The sequence below is a fragment of the Xenopus tropicalis genome, chromosome 8 (assembly GCF_000004195.4).
Source record: "Xenopus tropicalis strain Nigerian chromosome 8, UCB_Xtro_10.0, whole genome shotgun sequence".
In the NCBI taxonomy this organism is placed as follows: Eukaryota; Metazoa; Chordata; class Amphibia; order Anura; family Pipidae; genus Xenopus; species Xenopus tropicalis.
Genome location: NC_030684.2, coordinates 35,037,581 through 35,048,917, shown reverse-complemented (window position 1 = coordinate 35,048,917; position 11,337 = coordinate 35,037,581).

Genomic DNA, 11,337 nt, shown 5'->3' with positions numbered 1-11,337 from the left:
TTTCCAGTATAAAGTGAATGAATCTGTCTTTCTTATTTGATTTGATCTTGATGATATATATATATATATATATATATGTCTGTGTAGAGAACAATATATATTGTTATATATATATATTGATATACTGTACTATCGTATACTAGCGTATTTGTAATCCATTCTATTGAATTTCTGTAACATTTAAGAGAGCCAAATAATAATAATAATAATAATAATAATAATAATAATAATAAAATTTAGCAATTGGGTAAATTTCACAATTGGGTAAATTTCACATTGTTTGTTATCCTGCTCTGAAATGTTCCACAATATGCCCATGTGTATTTAAAAACACATATGTTGGGTAGCAATAGCATAAACATAGAGCTGGGGGGATTAATGCAGTCACCTTCCTACAAAAGAGAAGTGGCTAAACATTAGCAAGGGATTTGGCAGCCCCCCACAGACACATATATCATCATCAGGAATGATTATGGTTCTGCTAAATATCTGTCTCCTATTTAAATATGGATGGAAGAAAGTGGTGATGAAAGCATAATTAAAAAGTGAGTTGTTATGGCTCATATTCTGGTTGCCAATGCATTTCTAACATCTCAAAGATCAAGATGCCCAAAAAGAAAGCTATCTACAGTTCATTCATGGGAGTATAGAAACATTACAATGTTAACCAAAGACAGAGAACTGTTGAAAGGAAATTGCTGAAATTAGTACAGTTCATATATTTCTGTACAAAGTAGAATGTTCAAAGCTTCTTTTCTTTCATGCTGACCTAGCTTATTTTCCTTTTGATTAATTACAGTTCATCTAGCTTGGCTGAGCTCTTGGAAGATCTTGCATAATCCTTGTTGCATTCTTGGCTGGGCTCATATATATTTGCTTCTCTTTGCAGTGTAAATATGAAGGGCGCTTCATTACTCTGCTCCTTGTTGTGCTTCATTTGGTTGTTCTCTGAAATTAATTCAGCACATGGTACTAAAGAGTTGGAGAGTGGTTCATGGCATTCCCAGCTTCCAGTGTTGGAGGCTCGAGATGAAGAGGCCCAGTATCCAGGTAAAATTCAGCTATTTCTACAGGTCAGAAGGTTGGCCGCTGCATGCTAAGAGCATCATTATGCATGCTTGGTACTTGAACATATTTGCAGTTTAGTGCAAGTAGGGATGTACCGAATTTAGCATTTGGTTCAGGATTCGACCAAGATTCTGCCTTTTTCAGCTGGATTCGGGTGAACCCGTGCTCCTGGCTGAACCAAATCCGAATCGCAAATTTGGATGCAAATTAGGATTCAGATTCGATTTGGTATTTGGACGAATCTTTTACGAAGGAATTTGGGGTTCGCCCGAATCCGAAAACAGCGGATTCAGTGCATTCCTATATGCAAGCAAAATTATTTTCTCTGCAACCTGGGAGAAACATCAGTAACAGAAGAATTAAATGGGGGCTGTCATCCTAAGAAATAATTCCAAATACTTTTCTATCATGTTAGTTAAATATATACTATACTTACACCGTATCAGTTATTTACATTTGGTTTTCTTCAGTCTTGGAATTTACAATCACAGCAAGCACGCAGGCACCATTTTCTGGGCATTTTATCAACACAAGCTTTGTATCACCCCAAAATCTTATGTATATGCACCAGAATGGGGGACTTGATGCCCATGCACAGGCTACACAATTATAGACTGTGAGAAGAGAGGGGGCATGTGAGGAGTGGAGTGACATCTAGGACGTGTTGAATGGGAAGTGATAGTAACTGACTGTCCCACTACTATGCATAAGCCATAGAGGTAGGGCAGGCAATATATGTATGTTATAATTGAAAAAAAGGGTTTCATATCTTATTTACAGAGGACTTTTATTATACAAAAGGACGCAGGACCCCTTCAATGTGTGCCCAAATGTTACTCTTGTACCTTGGGGCTCTAGAGTTTTATTTGTTTTACTACTGTCCAGGCCCAATGAACTGTTACTTGGTTATCCCATCTTTTTGTCCAAATTACAGCTTCCCATAATGGCCACTTAACAATTATGCCCCTCCTGTAAAAAAAAAACAAGGCAAGGTATAAATGTTAATGCGCCCACAATATTATAGATGAAGATTAATATAATAATATGACATTTTTACTGAACATAAATAGTGCCATTGATTGGGATAAATTTGGGCAATTTTAAGATTTGGCTCTTCTGAGGCTTATAACATGACAGCACCACATTCAGAAATGTCCCCCATCATGTGCTGTTTTTTAGAAAACTGCCTCTGCTAATACAAACAAACTTTTATTACCCTATCCAAACAATGTCTTATCTTTTTGTATTATATTAATGTCTCTATGATTAGTAAAGGCAGCCATACACAGGCCAATAAAGCTGCCAACCATGTCCTTCTAGAATACAGAATATAGAATAATTCTATTATTTTGTGTTCAGATTATGGGTCAGAGGAGCAAGACCGATGGCCAACACTGGAAGAGATATCAACATATTCAAGGCAAAGAAAGATTCCTGGAAACAGAGAGAACCATATATCACATGAGCCTGAAGCTGAAAATGATCTTGGGCAGAGAGAGATCACAGAGAGCGAACTGAGGAAAGGCCAGTCCATATCAAGAAAACATCAGACTTCTATGCCAAGCTATGACATAGAGACTTTTAAAAAACGCCTGGAAAATGGTCTCTATGATCTTTTGTCATCCAGAGCCCGTCTTGCTACTATAACAAAGAAGTCAGAAGGCCTTAGGGCACTGGCTAAAGTTGTAAATGGAAATGATGCACCCAGGAGTGTGAATGCTGCCTCTAGTCAGGATCAAGCCATGGTATAGATAATTTACAGATGCCACAGCATAGTGACCTAGAGAGTCAAGGATAGGACAGAGGTTTCTTGGAGGGTTCATAACACAACTCAGTTTGTTATAATTAGACTTGGGTTGTGAACAATTAATGCAATTAATGCATTTCCTGAGTTCTAGGTCTCACCGTCTTTGGTAAAGAACCTCAATGCATAATACAAAGTGTAGAGGCAATTATGTAGCATAAGTATACCCAAGTGTTATTATTCTTTATGTACTGATGACCTATTCCACAGCCCTTTACAGAGATATTATAGATCATTCACATCAGCTCCTGCCCCTATTTACAGTCGAAGGCCTTACACACTATGGCCAGTTTTATCAGGAACTGATTCCCTGCCAGTTTGTTTTTGGAATGTGAAAAAGGCTGTAATTAAAGCTAGGACACCAACTCTTCAGAACAGATGCGCTTACTATCATTTACTGCAGAAGAAGGAAAATTCTTCTAAAAGGCCAGTCTACAAGACCAACAAGTCACACAAATAGCCTTATTTTGCAACTAGACAAAAGGCAATGAACTAGGCTACTGACTGACCACCTCCTACATCTGCTATTTGGTAAAGTAACTACTGTATATACTCGAGTATAAGCCTAGTTTTTCAGCACCCAAAATGTGCTCAAAAAGTCACCCTCGGCTTATACTCGAGTCGGGTGCCATGGGTCCCTCCAAACTAGCATCCTCTGTCCTTTGTGTGCAAATTAGGCCTCCCGAAATCAGACCCCTCCAGTGCCCTGGCCCGCTCCCAAATTTATCTTCATCTACCATCCTCACCTGTCCCATTCTTTCACTTTATATTCTATATAAACTATATATAGTTTTGAAGGATTTTAACTCTTTGTGTTTCAGCTTGGTTGCTGAGTACTCTTAAGGTATCATTGTTGAAAAAACAATTGTTTTTCTTGACCCTCCACTTACAGAGCTAGTTTACAGTTTTTTTTTTATTTTGAAATAAATATTTAAAAACATATACCCCACTGATGCCTCATTTAATGTAATTTCATTGGTATTTATTTTGATGAAACTTAGCAGTAGCGGCTGCATTTCCCACCCTAGGCTTATACTTGAGTCAATAAGTTTTTCCAGTTTTCTTAGGTAAAATTAGGTACCTCGGCTTATATTTGGATCGGCTTATACTCGAGTATATACGGTAAATTATTAAAGAAAGCAACACGCTCAAATAATACAAGTTTCTGGACAATGCTGATTGCTTATAAATCAAATAATCAGTGCAATCCTTCAAACTGAATTTTGTGGAAGTGCTTTTTTTTTGCTGATAAGGAGGAGATGGGGGTCTTACTTTAAAATGTAAGGAAGCACTAGACAGAACAAGATGTGTTCAGGACAATGGCCATTCACTTTGAATTGGTGGGCAGATTTGCCTTCCTTATAAGGGTGTTTCACCTTCAAGTTTAGTAAGTTACAGAATGGCTAATTCTAAGCAGTTTTTCATTTGGCCTTCATCTTTTCTTTTGTATAGTTTTTGAATGATTTGCTTTCTAGTTCTGACTCTTTCCAGCTTTCAAATGGAGGTCACTGACCACAACATCTAAAAAACAAATGCTCTGTAAGGCTACAATTTTATTATTACGTTGTATCTAGTATAAATAAATTTAAAGCAACTGGACTTGTTTGGTAATCATTGAAGACGTTTCACTACTCATCCGAGCAGCTTCTTCAAAAGCTCATCCGAGCAGCTGAAGAAGCTGCTCGGATGAGGAGTGAAACGTCTTCAATGATTACCAAACAAGTCCAGTTGCTTTAAATTTATTTATACTAGATACAACGTAATAATAAAATTGTAGCCTTACAGAGCATTTGTTTTTTAGATGTTGTGGTCAGTGACCTCCAGTGACCTGGATGAATGAAAATCTTCATAGACATTATTACGTTGTATTTCTCATATTTCTATTCACACCATATTCCAGTTTCTCATTCAAATACATTTCAAATAAAAGGTCTTAGATTTGGCACTGTCTGCCCTTTACAGGTAGTATGTAAAGCTCTGTAGAATATATTTGTGCTACAGTATATAAATAAAGAATAACAGTATTATTGAACTAGGTACCCCTACAATCAAATGAAAGTATCAGTCATAGGGACACTGGAAGCTGTAGTTTAGTAACAGATGGAGAGATACAATTTGATGATTGTTCTTATACAGGGTTGCCATCAGCAGAGCTCTTAACTCCCCTGAAAAAGTACTGGGAAAAGCCCAACTTTTAAATATTAGGCCCATAGTTGGGACTCGACAGCAAAGTGTTTTTCTTTAATGCAGCAGTATTGAGCCCACCCAATTCTATATATGAGCCCCACTGGCGTGTTTGTTTTTAAATTCTGCATGAAAAAATAAAAGTGGAAATTCATCTTAAAATTGATTTATTAATTGATGAAAACTTTATATTGCAACTGTACTTAGTTTGTGTTTTTTGTGTTACAGTCTAAATAGAAAGAAATTCCTTTTACATTCTTTTTTCTTTACTGTTTTAGAAAATTAAGAACAAATATATAGCATGTGTAGTTTGGTATCCATAATGTTTGTGGTTAAGCAACCTGGAAACCAAATCTATGGTACTTTATTGTCAACGATGTGTGATGTACGGTCTGTACAGGGTTAATAATGAAACATTGCTTCGATTAATTTGTGATACTTAACAGTATGTTGGTAATTTAAAAAACATTCTCAAATATTCACTGGTTATGTTCTGTAATAATAAAGTATTAGTCACTGTAAATAGAGCCTCTGACTCTTTTCTTATCATATAGAACTGCTACTTCTCCCTACAGTACAGTTACTTTGTTTGCCTATGCCTGGCTTGCAAACCCATCTGTGATCCAATCATATGGCCCTTGGGCCAATCAATAAGACCAACCCAATATCGGCCACCTCAAGGTGGGCATATTGGGGAAAAATGTGCTCATTTGGTAAAGTCTTTACATGTATGGCCAGTTTAACTCATTATCAAGCTCTTGGAATCTGCAAGATAATTCTACTAGGCCTTGGTCTTTGGAATTGGATAAAGCTGGCCATACACCCACAGATAATATTGTATGATACCTAGTTCCGTATGATTTTTGGACCATGTGTGGGCTCAGAATTATCATCCCGATAATTTTCTTACCATGGCAATCAGTTGTTTAGTTGGATATTGATAAAATCTGTGCATGTATTGTGTATATCTTTTGTACGATTGGTGTCTGCCAACTATTTCATGTTCATCCTCCAATTTGTTATTTATCCTACAATTTCAGTCTGAATGTTAGTTTTAGATTGTTGCATTTAAACATATTATATCCGAACATTCAGCGGAAGAAGACTAAAATCTAAATGTGTAGGGCCACCTTAAGTCCCAAAAGTCCAATTTCCTTTGGAGATCAGTATAGTGTGATAGGAGTCAGAGGCAATCACTGCATATCTTTACAAGGCAATGTCCAATTCTTTTTTCCATGTAGTTGGCAGGACCAATTTTTGGTAGGTAGGACAGAGAGGGCATTAGACCTGGGCCCCATAAACAAATGGTATACATTTGTTAGATACATGAGGGATTTCCAACCTGCAACCAGCCCATCTGTATGCAGGCAGTCATCTTTTCTTTTTTTTTTTGCATTTAGCATTTTGCACCATTTTTAAGTATCTCCATGTAGAAAGTAAATCAGAGCAAAACTGTAACTTGTAAACCAAACCTTTTATATAATTTAGTTTTGGGGGTATAAACATATACCATATAAACATATACCACTGGCTATTTAAGATATATATACAGTATACACGTATATTTCTGACACGGGTGTGTAATCTCCAGCAACCAACATTGGTAGTAGTAAAAGACGTAGTAAAGGGCTCAGTGGCTTTCAACGTGGCACCACCAGACAGTGGATATCGTTCCAACAATTCCTCCCCTGCAGAACTGCTCTGATCAAGTGCAAGTGAAGTGATTGTGTGGTAAAAACATCTAGAAACAACAGTTCAGCTGCAAAGTGGTAAGCCACACAAACAAACAAGCATGTTGTGTGGAAAATTGCATGTCCTTAGTTACAATGCTAACTCCTGGGGCGCAAGGCTGTCTCTGGAACTAACGTCATCACAAAAACTATTCCCTAGGAATAGTATTATCAGACTCTGGAACAGTGGAACAATGTCCTCTGGAGTTAAGAAATTTTGCTTCATCTGGCAGTCTGACTGACAGCGAGATCTGTACAAAATGAGTTTGCTCAGACGAAAGCATAGGGACTAGGCTGCCAATCAGAGAGCCTGAATTTGACCAAATGAAGCACAGACCCAATGAAGTGACAGACTGATATGCCAACTGCGAGCCAAGACTCATTGCCCAACATTAGTGCCCAGCCTCACCTAGTCACTAGATAATGGATAGCCACAATACCATTAGTGAGACTTCCCACTAGATTGTAGTTCCTTCCCAACAGAGAAGATGCTGTTATAGTAGCAAAGGAAGGAACAACCTGTTTAGAATGAGATGCTTTGGCCACATAACACAGCTAACATACACAGCTCAGTTGGAATATAATTAAAAATTCCATTCTTTTCTTTAGAATGATTTAGAATTTTCTTATAGCCTCTAAATTCCTTAGTGCTTCAGCAAATTGAGGCTGCATCCAATCTTGCAGTGACCAGTCGGTACAGGTATCGGATCCGTTATCTGGAAACCCATTATCCAGAAAGTTCTGAATTAAGGAAAGGCTGTCCCCCATAGACTCCATTATAAGCAAATAATTCTAATTTTTAAAAATGATTTATTTTTTCTCTGTAACAATAAACAATAATAAAACAGTACCTGTACTTGATCCCAACTAAGATACAATTAATGCTTATTGGATGCAAAACCCTATTGAGTTTATTTAATGTTTAAATAATCTTTTAGTAGACTAGGGGGCTGATTTACTAATCCACGAATTTGAATCCGAATGGGAAAAAATTCGGATTGGAAACAAACATTTTGTGACTTTTTTGTATTTTTTGCGATTTTTTCCGTCGCCATTACTTTTTCGTAAATTGTCGCGACTTTTTCGTAGCTGTTACGATTTGCTCGTACATTGTCGCAACTTTTTCGTATTGAGCGCTCGTAAACGGTGGGCAAAACTTTCAGACTTAGCATGATCTGCAGCTCCAACCTGGCCCAAGGAAAGTCTCCCATAGGGCTCAATGGCACTCTGCAGCTCCAACCCGGCCCAAGGAAAGTCTCCCATAGGGCTCAATGGCACTCTGCAGCTCCAACCTGGCCCAAGGAAAGTCTCCCATAGGGCTCAATGGCACTCTGCAGCTCCAACCCGGCCCAAGGAAAGTCTCCCATAGGGCTCAATGGCACTCTGCAGCTCCAACCTGGCCCAAGGAAAGTCTCCCATAGGGCTCAATGGCACTCTGCAGCTCCAACCCGGGCCCAAGGAAAGTCTCCCATAGGGCTCAATGGCACTCTGCAGCTCCAACCTGACCCAAGGAAAGTCTCCCATAGGACTCAATGGCACTCTGCAGCTCCAACCTGGCCCAAGGAAAGTCTCCCATAGGGCTCAATGGCACTCTGCAGCTCCAACCCGGCCCAAGGAAAGTCTCCCATAGGGCTCAATGGCACTCTGCAGCTCCAACCTGGCCCAAGGAAAGTCTCCCATAGGACTCAATGGCACTCTGCAGCTCCAACCTGGCCCAAGAAAAGTCTCCCATAGGGCTCAATGGCACTCTGCAGCTCCAACCTGACCCAAGGAAAGTCTCCCATAGGGCTCAATGGCACTCTGCAGCTCTAACCTGACCCAAGGAAAGTCTCCCATAGGGCTCAATGGCACTCTGCAGCTCCAACCCGGCCCAAGGAAAGTCTCCCATAGGGCTCAATGGCACTCTGCAGCTCCAACCCGGCCCAAGGAAAGTCTCCCATAGGGCTCAATGGCACTCTGCAGCTCCAACCCGGCCCAAGGAAAGTGTCCCATAGGGCTCAATGGCACTCTGCAGCTCCAACCCGGCCCAAGGAAAGCCTCCCATAGGGCTCAATGGCACTCTGCAGCTCCAACCTGGCCCAAGGAAAGTCTCCCATAGGGCTCAATGGCACTCTGCAGCTCCAACCTGGCCCAAGGAAAGTCACGATACTGAAGCTTGAATGAATCCGAAACTTTTGTACTCGGCTGTGAAAAAGTCGCGACAATTCGCGCAAATCGTAATGCTACGAAAAAGTCGCAACAATTTACGAAAAGGTCATAATGGCTACGAAAAAGTTGTGACAATTTACGAAAAAATCGCAAAATACCGATCATTACGAAAAAAAACGCATTTGGACGTTCGCGGATTAGTAAATGTGCCCCTTAAGGTATGGAGATCCAAATTATGGAAAGATCCCTTATCCGGAAAACACCAGGTCCCAAGCATTCTGGATAATAGGTCCCATACCTGTACCACTGATCCATAGGCTTGTGTGTTGCTTCACCATTTCTGAGATTTGCTAACGCAGCAGTTCCCAAACTGAGGGGGTTTATAACTGAGGGTCACAGCTTAGAGGGTGAGACTGGCAAGAATGTTTTATATAGTTTCCTGTTATATACTATTGCAGCTGTACAGAGTTCCCCAAACCATTTTACATTGCTTGCAGAACTGATCTACAAGTGCCAGGGTGAGAACAGGAAATTATAAGTTCATCTGGAGCATCTGATTCCTTCAGAGAACAGCTGCCACATTAGATAGTGTATCTGGCCCTTTCAGGAAGCATTATATATTCTAAATAAATATATATATTTGCTTGTAAGCATTTAATGTGCTCAGTTGCTATCCGATCAGCAGTGGATTGCTATGGAATCCAGCTAGATAGACCTTGCCATGCAAGGAATGCTCAACTGTTCTGCCAACTATGACTACAAGGCACTCCCTGTTAATAGCAACAGCGCTGGCAAAGGATGAATGAAATGTTACAGTGAATGCCAAGGCATATTCTCCGTTAGGAATACTGGCAGTACTGATACACTCTCTGCCAGTGATGAACAATAAACTCTATTAACGTTAAACTGTGCTCCTTGGCTGTATGTGGCTTTACACTGTGTGGGGCATGATAGCGCAGCCCGCGTGGGAAAAAGGAATAAGGAAACTTCTTTGTGACCGCTCTTCCTTAGGAAGGGATTGATGCTGTGGGGTAGTGTGTATAGTAAGGCAAGATATATCAGGGGAAGTAGCTGTTACTCTGGGATGTCGGGTAGTGTGTATAGTAAGGCAAGATATATCAGGGGAAGTAGCTGTAACTCTGGGATGTCTGGTAGTGTGTATAGTAAGGCAAGATATATCAAGGGAAGTAGCTGTAACTCTGGGATGTAGGGTAGTGTGTATAGTAAGGCAAGATATATCAGGGGAAGTAGCTGTAACTCTGGGATGTAGGGTAGTGTGTATAGTAAGGCAAGATATATCAGGGGAAGTAGCTGTAACTCTGGGATGTAGGGTAGTGTGTATAGTAAGGCAAGATATATCAGGGGAAGTAGCTGTAACTCTGTGCTGTGGGGTAGTGTGTATAGTAAGGCAAGATATATCAGGGGAAGTAGCTGTAACTCTGGGATGTAGGGTAGTGTGTATAGTAAGGCAAGATATGTCAGGGGAAGTAGCTGTTACTCTGGGATGTCGGGTAGTGTGTATAGTAAGGCAAGATATATCAGGGGAAGTAGCTGTAACTCTGTGCTGTGGGGTAGTGTGTATAGTAAGGCAAGATATATCAGGGGAAGTAGCTGTAACTCTGGGATGTTGGGTAGTGTGTATAGTAAGGCAAGATATATCAGGGGAAGTAGCTGTAACTCTGGGATGTTGGGTAGTGTGTATAGTAAGGCAAGATATATCAGGGGAAGTAGCTGTAACTCTGGGATGTTGGGTAGTGTGTATAGTAAGGCAAGATATATCAGGGGAAGTAGCTGTAACTCTGGGATGTTGGGTAGTGTATATAGTAAGGCAAGCTATATCAGGGGAAGTAGCTGTAACTCTGTGCTGTGGGGTAGTGTGTATAGTAAGGCAAGATATATCAGGGGAAGTAGCTGTAACTCTGGGATGTAGGTAGTGTGTATAGTAAGGCAAGATATATCAGGGGAAGTAGCTGTAACTCTGGGATGTTGGGTAGAGGTGCTGATAGGAATTATTTTTACTAGAACTGTTTGTAATGAGGCCTCTAGCTATTAACTGGGAGTTGTTGTTCAGTCACTTTTATAAAGTAGTGGGTTGTATGATATATATCCGGGGAGTAATTTGCCCAGGACCCTGCTGCAAAGCTCTGCCTCATACAGGTTCATTCATATAATCATTTATTATTTTTGTGGTTTCATCTGTTTTTCACCACTTTACACTTGAACACGGTTTGCAACTGACTAAACATAATTCCCCTAAGTCTGACAGGTTCAGCCCCACAGGTAGGATCCGCAACAGCCTGTGCAGAATAATGAAATTCCAGAGCCTCAAGGAATGCTGGGAATTGTAGTCCAGCCAGAGACTTCACTTCTATAGTTCTACAGACTTTGTGCTGACATTGCAGG